General features: G+C 36.9%; 1 protein-coding gene across 1 annotated transcript in view; it reads left to right on the forward strand.

Annotated features, from left to right (window-relative positions):
* The first annotated feature begins 2,449 nt into the window (after nt 1–2,449).
* The window catches only part of Fstl5 (follistatin like 5), a 687,984-nt gene continuing 673,656 nt past the window's right edge, over nt 2,450–16,777 (forward strand). The window contains exon 1 of the mRNA XM_055596667.1: nt 2,450–2,890. The gene's annotated coding sequence lies outside the window, so the exon portion shown is untranslated. The remainder of the gene's footprint in view (nt 2,891–16,777) is intronic.

Consider the following 16,777-nt stretch of genomic DNA (forward strand, 5'->3'; position numbering starts at 1 on the left):
AGAGCAAAGCAAACAAAACAAAACATATAGTAGTCAGCAGACTCAAAAGTAAAGCATAAAGAAAACCATGTATTACTGTTTTCATTAGAGGATTTACAATTATGGCATAGTATGTAGACTAAAGTGATTATAATTTTGAATAGTGTATACAGTAAAATATTATAATTTGGAAATAAACTTGAAATAATATGACACTCCAGGAGTCTAAAACTATCTGAACTCATAAGCCATTACACATTGAGCTTCATGACCATATGTGACCATAAATAATATTAATATACTGACATGATAAGGGACTAATCAGGAGGCTCCCATTCTACATTTTCCTCTGTGTCTTCTCAGAGACTAGTTGAGTCAGTTTCCTCCTCAGCTCTCTGCCTCGCCCAGCCTATTTATGCTGAGGTCTGTTTTTACAAACATAGTGACAGATGCTCAGAGGAAACTATAAAATAAAGAATTGTAGATGTTAAAATATAAATTTCTGATTTTTTTTCTATAGATTTAAAAAATATGACAGCAAAACATACTAATACGGAAAGTCACGAAAGGTTCAGAATAGTTTGAAATTCACCACATTTCATTAGAATATTACAAAAAAACAACAAAATTAAGCAAACAAAAGAACTGATGGGTGCTTTGCTCCTGATATGTGTCTCTATGTATGGTTGCCAAAATTGCTCTTCCTCCTATTGCTCTTTCTCTTTTTCCTCTCTTCTTTGCTCTCTTCCATTCTTTTTAGAGACAATGAGAAAACAATTAGCTTTTCCCCTTTATGTTTGGAAGTTTCCCAGTTTTGCCATCTTTCGTTGCTGAATAATTTTATGATTGCCTCATTTGGATTCAAGCCTTATTACTAGAGTGAGCTGACAATTGGTGCCGATTAAGTAATTTCCATATGTTTTCCTGACTTTTACAAGAATGTATAAGATAGCCTATGCATTTCTGCAGCGAACCATCTAATCTTCTCTGACATGATGACAGGAAGGACAGCAAAGCAATGTCTCGGTTGTTTCTCTTTGCAAAACCAGCCTAAGGGCAGGCTAGTCAACGGGCTCTATTGTAATTGTCATTGACAATAGCCACCTGGTCCCATGAATTACCTTTCATCTTCTGCCGTGGTGTCTGCCATTAAAAGTGTACTGGGATCTGAGACAATAAGTGTGTGTGTGTGTGTGTGTGTGTGTGTGTGTGTGTGTGTGTGTACATACTGAGCACTTCAGAATAACATTTGTCATTTATATATTAACATAAAGTTGGTAGCTGCCAGAGGAGAATAAAGCATGGCAGGTTGCTCTGAGTTTAAGAATTATTGTCTTTGTGTGTTAACGCTGTTTTCCCAGGAAACTCAAGTTTGTCTTCTAATTAACGTTGCTGAGGGCGCGGGAGTGGGTCTGGTGTTAAGTTAGCTTAGATTCCTGGAAAAATGGTGACACACTGGTGCAGTCTGGTAGAAAACAGCGCGTTAAATCCTGTGCATTTTTCAAAAGATGCACATTTCAATGGAAAAGCTTTATGCAATTAAGAAAATCCCTCGAGCTTAGTTCTGTACAGCACTTTCTTTTTGTGCAGTTAGCATTCGGTGGAGGTGATGTGTGTGGAAGGTGTGTGAATGACTCAGGAGCGTTTGTTTACAAGTATGAGATCGCTGTGAATCTAACCAAACAGGCCCCTTTGCTTTGTCAAAGTCCTCTTTGAAGCCTCCTGGGAGAAGGAGGATCATGTACACCAAGAAAACTGCTAAAAACTATGACATTGTTTCCAGCGCATTCTATCTTTCCTAGAACACGTGATTTTTTGGACATGATAGATGTTGCACATGCTTCTCGATTTGGCGATGAGAGTTGAAACTGAGAACTTTAAAACAAAACATCATTTTAAAATGATTAAACAAAAAAAATCCTGGGATCTCCAAATCGATGAGCCTTATCATAAACTAAATAGGGTGCAGTCACATGACTTAAAAAAAATCCTGTTTCCTAGTGGTGACAAGCATTACACGCTTTCTAACATTCTTCCTGCGCTCAGTTTAAAAAAAAAAAAAAAAATCCAGTCAAGTTTCTGCAGCAGGGACTCCCTCCAACAGCCCCGAGAACATAGGAGCAGAACTCTGAATCAGGCGCCTATCTAGGACCAAAGTTTGGTCTGGAAGATCAGAAGGGCGTGATGGACGGGGCAGGGCTGGGTGGCTTCCCGGCGGTGGCCGGGTCCCGGGAGCCGCGGTCCCAGCCAAGGCGGAGGCACGGACACCGCCGCAGCCTCTGCTTTCCGCTGGGCCGGGCGAGCCGAGCGTCCAGGCCGACAATGCCCACGCAGGTTTTAAGCCTGGATGGCTGTGGCCGAACCCCTGCGTGCGAAACCCAGGCCAGGGGCCGCCCCTCACCGCCCGGAGAGTTGATATGCAAAGCAGTTACGTCAGATGTGGGGGCGGGGCACACCCGGTTGACGGGCAGCCCGGCTCCTGCCGAGGGAGGAGGCGCGAGAATCAGCCTGCTCCAGTGAGTGAGACAAACTGGACGTGAGCGGAGCTGGTGCTGTCCACAGTGTGTCGGTGCTGAACCCGGGCTGTGCGCGCATCGCCTGCTTGGGCACCTGGAGGCAACGCCCACGGGAGCCCTCTGTGCCCGGTGGGACCCGCGCCACCAGCAGGACCCATTTAACTTGACAAAGGAGTGCGACTCGGACGTGGGAGAGACTCCTGTGTTTGCAATCTGGGCGCCCACTCAAGCGTGACTTTGGAGATTTCTGTAGTTTTAACTCTAAGTATTTTGATTTTTTTTCCAACCTAAGACGATTTTTCATCATCATTATTTCTTCTTCTTTTTAAAACTGTGACTCGTATTTCCACAACGTTTAGGAGTCCTTTTGGGGACTTTATTTTTGTTGACTTAAGGTAAGAATAGAATATTGTTATAAATGATTGCAAGTGGGTGAGAAAAACAGACAGCCGTGCAAAAAAATTTAAAAATAAGTTATGTTTGTTTCTATGATTTGAGAGAGGACTTTGGCGATAATTGTAAAGAATTTAATAATTTGGGACAATATGAGACGCTCTTCTAATAATACTGAAGACAGTGATTATTAAAGTGTTAGAGAAGTTGAGAGCTGTTTGTTTCTGTGAAGTTAATGTTATAATACATGTATATCACTTTATTAATGAAAATATTTTAGGTGAACACTTCTGGTGGGGCTTGGGTTAGTAAGGGCTCAATATCAAGCCCACACATATGTGTGTATGTCATAAAATTCTCCAAGTTCTTTATAATACATTTAATTTAAAAACATATTTGAATGACCTGTTACCTGGCTAATAAATAATATTTTCCATATCCAGAATGTGGACTGCGAAATGCGGAGCTTGTTAACATGTACTGGAGGGAAGACGGGAGGGATAGGAATATTTCTGCCAGGATGGCTTCATTTACATATGTTGTTGTGCTGTGGATGCGAATAGAACTCCTGAAACTCAGTCTGTGAGAATTTCACACCCAAGGTCGTGTGAATTTCCAAGTTGGGGACTGTTTGTTCTTCTATTGACTAGTGGGTGTCATCTCTCCCCACCCCCTCAGGTCAGAGGTGAATGTAAATGAGATTTACTGATTTAATAATATAGTATTAGCTTTCATTATAGTCTTGACTGCTTTGGTGATTGAATAGAGCAGGTAAGCTTGGGTTGAGAAGCCGTCTTGCTGTTTCATCAATTTTTAACCTCTTGCACGCTTAACAGAGAACATTTTTCTGCATAAGAGGTTTCATTTGAAGCTGTGTTCCTTCTGTCATTCGGCAGTGCGATCTGAGTGTGTTTTGCTGGGAGAACTCAGTGTGGATAAACAGGGAACAAGGCTATTTGGAGTGAGCAAATGCTAACTGGTGGAAGTTACTCGGTGTTCCCATAGATCTTGATATTGCTCAAGCATGTACTAAATAGCTGAGGTTTGTCTTAGAAATGGTATTGTGAGTCCCTGTTTATGCCATCCCGTGACTTTACATGAAGGGAAATCATGCCTGGATAAAGGCAGAGCTTGCTTCTTCACATTTCAGGGATAGAGTTCAGGTTGCAGGTAGGTGTCTCATGTTGATTGGAATAGCTAAACTGTAATGCTACTTCATGCTTAACTGTCTGAACTCACGAAGGGTATGCTGTACACAGCATCATCAGATCATCGGGTAGTAGACTAAGTTCATGTATTCTGGATTTTAAAATGTCTTAAGCATTTGCACTATAGTTACATTAGAGTCACTGGGATGAAGTTTTGGTACATATGATGTTAAGTCATTCATCCAAGCAGAGATTTTTCATTGTATTTACATCATAGCTTCTAGGAGAGGGACTGTTACAAGAAATATATTGTTGCAGATTCTCCTGAGTAAAAATGACTCTCTTAAGTTGTTCTCTGTTTCCATCGTAACAAATATTCTTTGGAGGATTCATGTTATTCATTTGATCCTGTGTTTAAATATTCATAAGTAATTAAAATTTTGAACAAGTAGACACATAAATTCACACCATCTACAGCACAACAATAAATAAGAATCATGAAATATCCAGGAAGTTTTGATAAACATAACCTTGTTTTGTATAATTGTTTTTCATTACTATTCACTGTAAAGTTTTCTTTTAAAAACTAATTATAGTGAAACAAATATTTCAATTTGGAATTTCAAGTAGAATGGTGGTTGCTTTCATATTTATTAATCTTGAGACATTCCTGCATACTTTATTTCTACAACTTGCTTGAAAGGCAGTCATACTTGAACCTTACATTTATTCCAATGTTTATGAGACACCATTGGTTTTTGTTTGTAGAAAGTTTTCTGTCCTTATTCAGATGTAAATAATCATGAATATCCAGTGTTCTTACAGATGAAGTTATTATTATCGCAATTTGATATTTAAATAAAGCTAAAACTATGTTAGTGGTAATTATGACGTTCTAGGTCACTGATAAGTTAACTAAACCAATTCATTGCTTGACTTTATACACATTTAGCTTTTATGTCTTAGTTATGAGGTAAGATAACTGGGTTCCCATAGTGTGCCCAAAGTTTGCACTTAAAAGATCTTATTTCAATGGAGAATAAAGCACACAGTATAAACTAATAAAATTACCAGATTTAAAGGCACTGAGAAGACAATTAAATGTGGTAATTCACTAATTGCTCTTCCAGAAAATAATTATAATTTATTGCATACATTATAAATTTATATTTTAAGTTATTCAAGACAATATAAAACAATATTTAAAATAAAACATTAGATATATTATTAAAATAATAACATCATGACAGAAACTATGCAAGTGCAAGGCTATTTACTTTAAAGTGATAACCTTTAGCCGGTGTGTAAATTATTGTTTTATCTAAAAATGCATTGAGGTAAAAATTAAATAAAAAGAAACTTGCTAGGTGGATTTATTTTATTTTTATACATATATGACAGACTTCTATGTATATTTTTGAGACTGAACATAAGTATTATGTTCCTAAGGAACTTATATGTGCTGTTAGTCCTTCATATTTTGCCAAATTACTATAGTAATGCTATCACATATGATATTATAAAGCTCAAAATTTGTGGTGAAGTAATAGGCCAGGAAAACACTTTCCATAGTTCATCATTTTACCATCCAGGTGGCCAATTATCCCTTCTAAACAATCTTAATCACCCTCTGACCCAGGGACACCATGGTCTTTTGGGTACAGTTTCCTTAAGGTGAAATAGAGGGTCCCTTGTGGAAAACTACCAGTGTTCCAATTTAATCGCTGTACATACCCAAGTAATTTATCCCTTTGTGCTTTAAATCAGCTTAGTATTTACCAGAAAATGTTGTTATATGGGTTGGAATAGTGTTTTGGTAAATCCAGGGCTCCTGTGAGTCTTAACATGAGGGCTTTGAAAGAGAAAAAACAAACAATGTCATTGGGGGTTAATTTAATGAGAGTCACTGTGTCTGTGTGTGTGTGTGTGTGTGTGTGTGTGTGTGTGTATGTATGTTTGTGTGTGTTCCCATCTCTGCTGAACTACAATAAGCATGGGGAGAAAAATGATCTGAAAGATGTGAGTTCAAGATAAGCTGCTTAATACAGAAGTAATAAGAATCATAGGCCTTAATAAATTATGTACTTTTGCTTGGCAAAATGTGTCTTCTAAATTCTGTCATGTTGAAATTTAGATTAGTTTACTTGAGAGCACATTAGTTTTAGGAGGGGGATTTTTCACTTATTTATTTTTGGACCAAAACATTTTTCAGAAACTCTTAGAGTAAATGGCAATAGAAAATTAAGTAATTGTAGAAATAAGTAAATGGATGTGTTCACAATGAAGAAGTTATATAGAACATATGAGAAAATACACTTCTGCTAAATAATTTGAAAATTATTTCATGTAAAAGAAAGTTATAAAATAAATAGATGTCTTTACATCTTCTGATAATAAGTCATATACTTCTAAAAGAAAATGGCCTGGACATTCAAAACATGAAGTTTTACTTCTTATGCATGATTGTTTCTTATATATTATTTGGTAAAGAAGTCTAGGCTAACTCTGGACTTTCTACAAAACCAAGTAATTAATATTCCTTAAAAGTAGCTTTTGCTTTCAAACAATGTAAATCTATAAGTAAAGTTGCTTAGTGAGTTTACTTGAACATCAAGACAGGAATATTATTCTACCACATAACTGTCGCATACCACTGCCAACAATTTTAAGACATAATGAAAAAGACTTAGAAATACTTTGTCACTGTGTTTTATTTCAATGTACTAATTATAATTGACAATTAAGGGAAACATACTACACAGATGCTCCTTGCTAAGTAGCACCAATGTAGCAATTATATACATACAGTAACAATTCAAAAATATCCAGAAAACTCACTCCTCATAGATGATCAAATGAAAGTATTTTACCTTTCCAAAACATTAGCTGTGGTTTAAAAAACTACAAAGGCCCTTTTTAGTCTGTAAAACCCTATAATTTCTTTATGTTCATAAAAAAACCATGCCTCATATTTGGGGATCATGTGCTCTGAAATCTGTATTCTTATGCCACAAGCAAGGATCAGGAGGGCCTGAGCTATCTTACTAAGGAATGAGGAGGATAGCCCTCCATGTTTCTAAGGCAAAACCTCGGAGATGCTGACAATAGTTTCACTTGCTGCTCCACCATGAACTACCTGTTGATATTTGAACCTGTGTTCTGGGAAGCAGAATTTACTTATTCATCTCTGAAAAGAAACACACACACACACACACACACACACACACACACACACAAACACACACACACGCACACACCATCCACTCTCAAAATAGAAACCATCTTTATTTTAAATTTATCTTAGGTCACTTTTATTCATCATGTCATTTAATAGTATCTTGTTTTTGTTTATTTGGTTGGATTTTTTTTGACACAGGGTTTCTCTGTGTAGCCTTGGCTGTCCAGGACTAGTTTTGTACACAAGGCTGGCTGCGAACTCAGTGATCTGCCTGCCTCTGCTTCCATGAATTCTGGGATTCCCTCTGTGTGCCACGGTGCATGGCTACATTAATGTAGTAATATTATGAAGACTGGAACTATTGTCACTTTACATAGAAAACCAAGAAACTTAAGTCAAACACTTCCATAATTTTTTTTCTGAGAAAAAGATAGAAAATTTTTAAAAAGTTAGAGGATTACTGGCTGTAAAAGAAAGATACAGGTTTATTATTTCCTCCTTATCATCTGGTAGTGTGCCATGTCTACATACATACATACATATATATACGCACATATATATATTTAATTTTTTGTTCCTTGTGTATGACTACGTTCATGTACAGATATGGTAAGTTTTGGAAAGGTGAGTAGGTTCTCCCTGAGCTAGGATCAGCAAAGCAGGCTCCTCAGACCATCGCACGTGTCTATCTGACTCGTGTAGTCACTTGTTCAGCTGGTGTGTGCTTGTCTCTGTTTTACACTCTTTGTTACAGTGAATGCCTCTCATTATTTCCCTAAGAAATATCTCTACCTGTTAAATGTATTGCAGTTATTATAAAGATTACTGTTGAGTATGCACACTTTTGAGTGCATGGTTCTGAAGGTCTAGCAGAAAATTTCCTCTACACTTAATGTTATTAAGGATGCTCCATTGTCTAACCTCATACGTTAAATAGTTTTAAAGTATTAGCAATGGCAAATGTTTTTCATTCTGCCTCTAACAGAAGAAGAAACTGCAGAATAGGACAATTAGTTTAAGAATCCATTATTTTTTTCTAACTAGGTAACGAAATTTAAGTACAAATTCAGCAGTGAGTTCAGCCCACTTAAGCAATCTATGCTTGAAGGCTGCTACTCATTTTCAAGCCCTCAGGTCAGTAAGTTGCCAAATTTTTAATAGCCTGCAAAATGAAATAAAATAATCAAAATAAACTTCCCAGGCTTGAAGCAAGGTTCCAAAAGGGGAGGTCTTAGGTCAGAATCAGACTCTGTTGTTTTCAGTCCTGTGTGAGGTAAAAGTTCATGCTGACCACTAGCTGGGGCTCTTTGTTTTCAGAAGGTCAGAGGCTCAGGTGAAGAAGAAAATTTTGTTGGTGTGACCGCAGGTTGGATCCCAGGTGAGACAGAGCCTTGCATCACATTCACAAGCACACCCTCATTATGCAAGTTTATGCTCGTCTTAACAAATGGATCCCACAGGGGGAAAAAAGTTGTAAGGGTTTTTTTTTTGTTGTTGTTGTTGTTGTTTTGTTTTGTTTTTTGATGTGGAAAAAGTTTAAAGCAAAATTGTAATAGGACTTGTTTTTCTGTCTAATGTGCGTTGTTTCCTAAGACTGAACCTGCTACAAAATATCAATAATTTTGGAAAATTTAATCCATTGCATCTACCATGCATTTGAACCAACCTTCTGCCTCCTCACCAAAAGCATTTTCAATCCAGAGTAAAACTGTTGTATTTTCACAGACACTTTGAAAATCCATAGCTTTTATCCAGATGGCTATTTCAGTAAATTGCTTGCAGTACAATTTAAAGACCGGAGTTCATATCCCAGTGTCTGAGGAAAGTTGATTGTGGCAGTGTGTACCAAGAACAGCATAGATACTTAGATTCATGAGGGCTTGTTGCTTAGCCAGTCTAGCTGAATCAGTGAACTCTTGCTCACTGAAAGAACCAGGACAAAAAAAGAGTAATGTGGAGAGAAATTAAGGAAGATGCCTGATATTATTCTGTTGCTCCCACACACATGCATATGCATGCACACACATATGTTTAAGTGCACACACACAGATACATAAACACACACATGTCAAGCACACAAAATGATTGCATACTTATGTCACTTAATGCTCAGAGAAGTTTATTCTATTTTATATTTGCTACATTTAGTTCGTACAAAACTGGAATAAATTTGTTAAGTGTTTTGTAGGTGTGAGACTATAGAAAACTTGTGTTGATGAATTTACCTTTTAGATTCTTTTTGAGGCAGGGTTTCTATGCGTAGTCTTCTCTGTCCTGCACGTTGTGGGTCAGGCTGGCCTTGAACTCTCATTGATTCCCCTGCCTCCGTCTCCCTGAGTGCTTGAATTACAGGCGTGTGTTACCATGCTGGGCTTTAGTTTTGGATTTTTAAGGTCTTACAATCTATAATTTTCTTATTATTTTTTCAGTTGCTAACTGAAAATAACACAAAGCATTTTTCATTATTACCTTATTCCTTGCAACATAAATTAGAAATATATATTAAGTTAGCAGATAATATAAACATGAAGCAGAAGGCGAAATGACACCTTACGTTTGTGGGTTAGGAAAAGTAGTATAAATGTATTTTATATTTACAATGAAAAAAATCACATTTCAAAAGATGTTATTTAAAAGACTATCAGACATGTGATGATATTTTCTTCATTATTAAGTTACAGGTTGGCAAATGATTTGACCATTGTTTTTACAAGTTATGTCACGACGATATTGCACTTATATATTTTGAAATTTACTTACAATGCAAGGAATTTTACCTTGATACAATCTAACAGAAATTAGTTAGTGCATAATTCAATTTTAAATTTTAACTAAAATGTAATTTTCTAAAGACATTTCAATATTTATTATTGCAACTAATTTCAATGAGTGCATTGCACCCAACTACGTGGCAGATATTCTTAGGTGCTAGGATTGAGCATGAATGACAGAGACAGAGTACCTGGTCTGATGACTCTTTTGAAAGACAGGCTATAGGCAAATCAATAAATGCAAAGTATAATCCCACTGTCTGTATAATTGCTACGATAAAACTGAAACAAGGGAAGGATGGCTAAAGGAAAACAGTGCAACCTAAGAGAGGGGTTATCTTAAGTATCATTTCCAGCTATCCAATAAAAAGCTCTTGCCCAAAGTTAAGAATACTCTTATTGATTGATTAATTGATTGATTGATTTGATTGAGAGATTGTCTCTACTTGGAACCCAGGTCCCATATGTGCTAATCATATGCCCATCACTGATTTACACCCTTAGCACTTGTGTTCCTCAAAATATACTTTTGTAAAATGTATTAATTCTTTTAATTAAGTTTGATACTGAAGCAAAGAACATTAATCGACTTCAGGGACTTGAGATTTTAATTATCAGGCACTCAAACTTTCACTTTAAATAAATAGTAACTTAGGTTTAAACTGGGATAGTGTTGTGTACTGGACACCTTCTTATAGAAAAGAACACTACAATCAGAAATCTTAATTTACATGTTGTAATAAACTCTTTTAGAGTGGACATCATTTTGTAAAATAGTGCACACTGTTCAGGGCTATATTATGGAAAAATTTGTGAAGGCTCATGCCAAACTATTGTTTTCATTTGATGACCTGTTTGTTCTTCAATGACAGGGTTCTGATGGGAGATACCAGGGATGAGAAAAATAGAGAAGATAAGCTGGGGTCAGGAGATACTGTATAATATATTTCCTAGGCCAAGAAAGTTTAGTAAGAAGCACAGGGCTTTATATGTACTGTATCAGAGTGAAAAATGGCCAAGGTCAGTAATGAGAATTTGTGGGTAGGTAATGCTGGCTATCACTTGTGTGTATATATATATGTGTGTGTGTGTGTGTGTGTGTGTGTGCATTTCTATATATATCACATCTACCTGTCATCTATATGTACATATTTAGCAAAGAACACCTCTGACAGTGTCAAAAAAATCCGTTTTTATAGATATTAACTAATGTGACAGTGGCACTGTCCATTAGGCTAGGGGGCAAATGAGGTAAGATGGAAAGGAAGCAGGCAGCCCAGCATGGGCCCTGTGTCTCTCATCTTATTGGTAACTGTGGTGTGATCTTTTCTGTTCTTGCACCCATTTCCTTCACTGTGCACTGAATCCTCAGAAACTGTTAGCCACCGTTAAAATTTCCTCCTTTGTATTATATATTTATCATAATTACTGAAAATTTCACTAACCAAAACCCTGATACTAGAGAATTGCTTTCACTGCTGTGACTAAATCTGACCCTGTGAATCTGACGCTTTTGGGGAATATTTGTGGGAGAAATTTGGAAGAGTTTGCAGGTGTGCAGGCTAGAAAAAGCCCAGAATGCTAAATAAGCTCCAGTGCTTAATGAGGATTCTGAGGAGAGCTAAGAAGACTAAGACTCCCCCAAAATAAAGACAATAAAGCTGTACTCATGGGGCTTTTGGTGGGAACAAATACTTAGAGGAGTAGAGGCTATTATTATATCCTGAAAAAAATTATCTACATTTTATTTATGTTCATAGTCTTTGTTTTAGGCTGATTTTAAGGTAACAGACTAGTTAATATGGCAGAGGAAATGTCATGATATTCAGGCCTTAGCTTAGGTTTTTCTGGCTGCTTTTAGATAGCGCCACAGTGGAAATCAGGAGTAGCAGCCAGGGAAGAAAGACTTGATAGACTTGTGGCTTGGATGGAACAATGTGTGCAAAGTTGAGGAAAAGGAAGGCTCTGTTCCTAAGGGAAATGTCAGAAACCAGGTACTTTGCGCTGGGACAATAGGTAAGGATCTTTGAGCATATCTTAGAAATCGGCTAGGCATCATCCTTTGCATGGTGAAGAATGTGAAAGGGTAAGTTCTTTGAAACTTTCTGAAGAGTGTTTCCTGGCTTCCCTGCATGTGAACCTGCCTGGGAGATTGTTACCCCAGTATGGCCCTGGCTTCATGTGCAGTTCTCTAGCTCACAGGCACTCAGAAAGGAAAGCCACATCTGCAGGCAGAGCTATCCCAGAATCAGGCTATGGAAGCTGCAAACAGCAAAGCCACAAGGCAGGAGCTGCCCAGACATTTGGAAGCTTACATCAAAATACCATGTGTCTCTGATGTTGGTCATGGAGATAAAAATTTAGTATATTCCCTTGGTTTGGTCTGCTTATTCCTGCTCATCCTCTTAAGTCTCTCTGTTGTAAGAAATGTTTACTCTGGACAACTGTAGCTTATAAATATGCACAGTTTCCTCTGTCTCAGAAGAGCCTCTGGACTTCTAGGTTAGAACAATTTTGAAACTCTTGGGATTATGGGGATTGCTGTATTCATTTTGCATTATCAAATGACCATTATTAGCTTTTGTTGGGAGCAGTGGAGGAAAGAACAAATATTTAGAATTTAAATTTCATTTAAACGTAAATGAAATGCTATCCATGGGCGCAGGCATTGACAGTTTGTTTCCTCTTTGTGGTGTATTCTGAAGGGGTTGGAAGTGTCCCAAGGTGGAAGCTAGCTAAAGCATGTAGGTCCCAGGGGCTCTGCATGGGGCAGCATCTTTCTCTCACTCTTCCAGCTGTGTGTGCTCTCCAGCTCAATGAAGTGAGCAGTTTCAGCTGTCTTCCCATCATGCTTCCCACAGCCATGATGTCCCAACATACTGTGAAGCAGGAGCAACGTTCTGTGGACTGCTCCTGAAACACTGAGGCCAAATAAGTCCATCTTCTCATGCCTGGCTTTTCTCAAATGTTCTGTCCAAGTCAGAGTGAAATTCCACGGCTGTGAGTGAATATCTGAAAATACATTTCTTTTTGTTCTTCCTCAATTACATGTTGAACTTATTCAGAAGCTTTTCTACACTTTAGTAGAAAAGCTACATATTCTAAAGTCTATGATTCTTCCGCCCCAGTGTTTATTTAAAATGACCTAGTATTCCAGACATTCTGGCATTGTGAGGGAGACAGAGGTGCCTAGAATGCTTGGGTTTGTGTACAGGCTTGAGAACAAGTGTTCATGTTAACGTTACTATACAATCCTGTTCCTGGAGAGTAGTATACCATGAAATCATGTAAAAACAAAACAAAATAATGTTAAATTAAAAAAATCTATAACTTTACAAAATAAATGTCAAAATTAAATGCACATTTTTTTTTCTGTTCCCTGGCAAGATACCAAAAGTATCTTGTATCAAAATTAAATGCGCATTTTTTTTTTTTGTTCCTTGGCAAGATACCAAAATTAGTGTCTCTGCAAAAAGTAAGGCTTGAAAGAACTACCACAAATTGTGCCAAAGTTTTGTCTGAATTATTTCCTTTGGTGAGAGTTCTCATAATGCTATAATTCCTTAAGCTTAAAACCTTTAATAAAAAAGTGAAAACAAAATTCTAGAAACTTTTTTTTTTTTTACTTTAAGTATACGCTTTTACATTTCACAAAAAACAGTTGGAAATAAACACTTTCTGAAACCATTAATTTTCTTTTGACAAGTGCCCTGTTTTCTTTGTTTCTGGAGGCTGGAAGAAGGTAAAAGGCTCATTGTCTGCACGTGAATGGCACAAAGTAGCTGATGAAATCTGGAGACAACGGTGTGCCAGCTGTGAGAACTGCTCTCAGGGGCTAGCACCCTCCTGGCCATCCGTTAATTATATATGTTTTTCTGAACAACTGCCTCTAAATCAGTAGAGGGAACTAAGGAAGGTATTAAGGCTGTTTTGTTATGAGCTTTATCGTACCATTGTGTTTTTCTTCAAAAACAGTCTTCAGGTATAGAAAAAAAAAAAAAGACACTTTCAAATGCAAAATAGCCCTTATGAGTTTGCAAATCTGCCACCATTTAAACATCTGCAGGAGCTCTAGTGTTTCTTCTGGAGTGGCTCTGTCCTGTTTGTCACCTGTACATAGGTAGGCTTCACTTACTTAAAGTATGACAAACTCACTGAGTCAGTAGTCATTGATCTTCCCATTTTATAGCTTTTCTCACTGGGTCTGTTTTTTTGTTTATGTTTTTGTTTTTGTTTTGAGACAGGGTTTTTCTGTGTAGCCTTGGCTGTCCTGGACTTGTTTTGTTTTGTAGATCAGGCTGGCTAACTCATAGAGATCTGCTTGCCTCTGCCTCCCAAGTGCTGGGATTACAGTCATGTGCCACCATGCCTAGTTACCTGGGTCATTTTTGTAAAAATATATAAATTAAGAGAATTTGAAGAAACTCTAGCAAATTAAATTAAGTTCTCTGTTGGCCAGAAAAATAGTGCAGGTTTGGTTCTCAAAGTTTGTTGTATAGCTGTATAAATTGTTTGTAAATAAATATTAATTACTGTTTTCCAGCACTACTTTTGAAATAAAAAAATTACATAAAACTTATTGTGTAAGTTGTCTGAAGTTAGTAAGCTTGTCTGATGCATTCAATACCTGTGAACCTCAAGGTACCAAAGATTTCAGGTTGTACTTCATTGAGACTTTCCTACATGTTTTTCAAAAGTCTCTTTTACAATATGAAACATTTTCAATTTAAAGATTTTTTTTTCTATTTAAAACTTATTTCTATCAAAAGGTATTGAATACTTTCTTAGAGTTCAGCTGAACACTTACAATGCTGCGTAATTAGCTAAGACATAGCATGATTCATGAAAAAGAAATGGAGCATATATATATATATAATTATTATATATATAATAATTTTGCTTTTTGTTTGTTGAAGAAAGGGTCTAACTGTGTGGTACAGACTGGCCTCAAGCTCACAGTGATGTCAAGGTGTCCTGCACCTCATGTTCCTCCTTCCTCAGCCTCCTCATGGTTGAGGTTACAATAATGTGTCACAAACCTCCTTTCATTCCTAATAATTTGTATATATAATTTCATTGTAAAGGTTAACTCCTTATTTGACATTTTAATAGTTTTAATTTGATATGTTGCTTTTAAAATAAATTAGCTGTTTCTTTATGACATCAACTTGTGTCCCTTTTTTCTATTTTATTATTTGTTTATAGTCATTATTATTTATTACAATTTATTCACTTTGTATCCCAGCTGTGTCCCCCTCCCAATACCACCCTCCCTCCCTCTTGTCCATGCATGCCCCTCCCCTAGTTCTCTTCCCCTTTCATCTGATTCTAGCTTATCAGGTCTCATCAGGACTGGCTGCATTATCTTCCCCTGCTCCCCTTACTAGGGAACCCACTTGGAGACATGCCCTTTTTAAAGGCTGAGAAGAGTTAAATGTTACACTTATTCCAGTGACAACTTTTTCACACATGCAGGCTTAGAGTTATAATATTACTTGACCACCTTTTTATTTTTATTTTTTATTTATCACAATTTATCACTTTGTATCCCAGGTATAGCTCCCTTCCTCATCCCCTCCCAATCCCACTCTCCCTCCCTCTTCTCTTTCCACCCCTGCCCCAGATGGGGAGGAGGACATCCCCTATTAGTGGACCACAGTTTCTTGTTGAGATTTTATTAATATGAAAAGTAAACTTCGGGATTTTACCTGTATCTGCTTAGTAGTAAATATAGTATTTTGGTAATTTTTTGTTTTTTATTTTTTTGAAGTTGAAACACTTCTTTGTTTCTTGACCATTTCTTGGTCAATTCAAGAGAAACAGAGCTGGATGTGTAGACTATTGGAAAGTGAACTACGAAATCATTGCAGGGTGTGTCAGCTTAACACTTTGCTTGAAATACATGATAGGCAGACGCTACCTCATGGGATGTATATGATCTTAGGAAACAAATGTGGAGACGAGGATCCCTGGAAGGTTGAGGGTCACAACTTCTGTAGATAGGAAGCACACAGGCTCACTGAGGGCTCTACTGGCTTCAAAAAGTTTTGTGTTCTTATATGCAGGACTCTTAAATTTCAGCTTGAAAATTCACATGTAAGAGGAATTTTCTTTTTTAGTATATAATACTTTCATTAAAAATCATCTTGCTCAGTCTGTATTTATAAAAAGAACTTGGATTTCTCAAGGGCACAGACATTTATTCAAAGTAACATATAACAATTTGAGTATAAATAAAATATATTATTCTGATGTAATTCTGACTACCAAAAATTGTTTGATTACCGAGTACCAAAGTACTAGCCAAAACCAAGAATCTTTTTTATTTATTTATGTGTCTTTTTGAAAAAACTGTCTCTCCCACATTTTCCTTAATTGGCATGTGCCTTGGATCCATGTGAGAGTATGACCCAGAGCCAGTATGTGATCAGGCAGATCATTATTTCTATATCACATTTTTAATTAAATATTTTTTAAATATATTTTTATTTTTGATATTATAAGATAATTATATTAATTTCTGCCTCCCTTTCCACCCTCAAATCTCTTCTATGCACTCACTCCAGCTTTATTTCAAATTTATGGCCTTCTTTTTTTCATTAGTTGTTGTTGTGTGTTCCTAAATCTATAAATATAACCAGCTAGGTCTGCAATGTTCATTTTTTAAAAAAACTCTATTTTCTTTGAGGCCTTTAGGCCTCCATCTCCCTTCCACCAACCCTTTAACCCTAGGTAGGAGAGAGAAGGTTAGTGGGGAGAGGAGGCACAGACCTCTTTATTTCTCCAGGGTGT

The sequence above is a fragment of the Psammomys obesus genome, unplaced genomic scaffold (genome assembly GCF_907164565.1).
Source record: "Psammomys obesus unplaced genomic scaffold, mPsaObe1.curated_primary_1811, whole genome shotgun sequence".
NCBI classification, from domain to species: domain Eukaryota; kingdom Metazoa; phylum Chordata; class Mammalia; order Rodentia; family Muridae; genus Psammomys; species Psammomys obesus.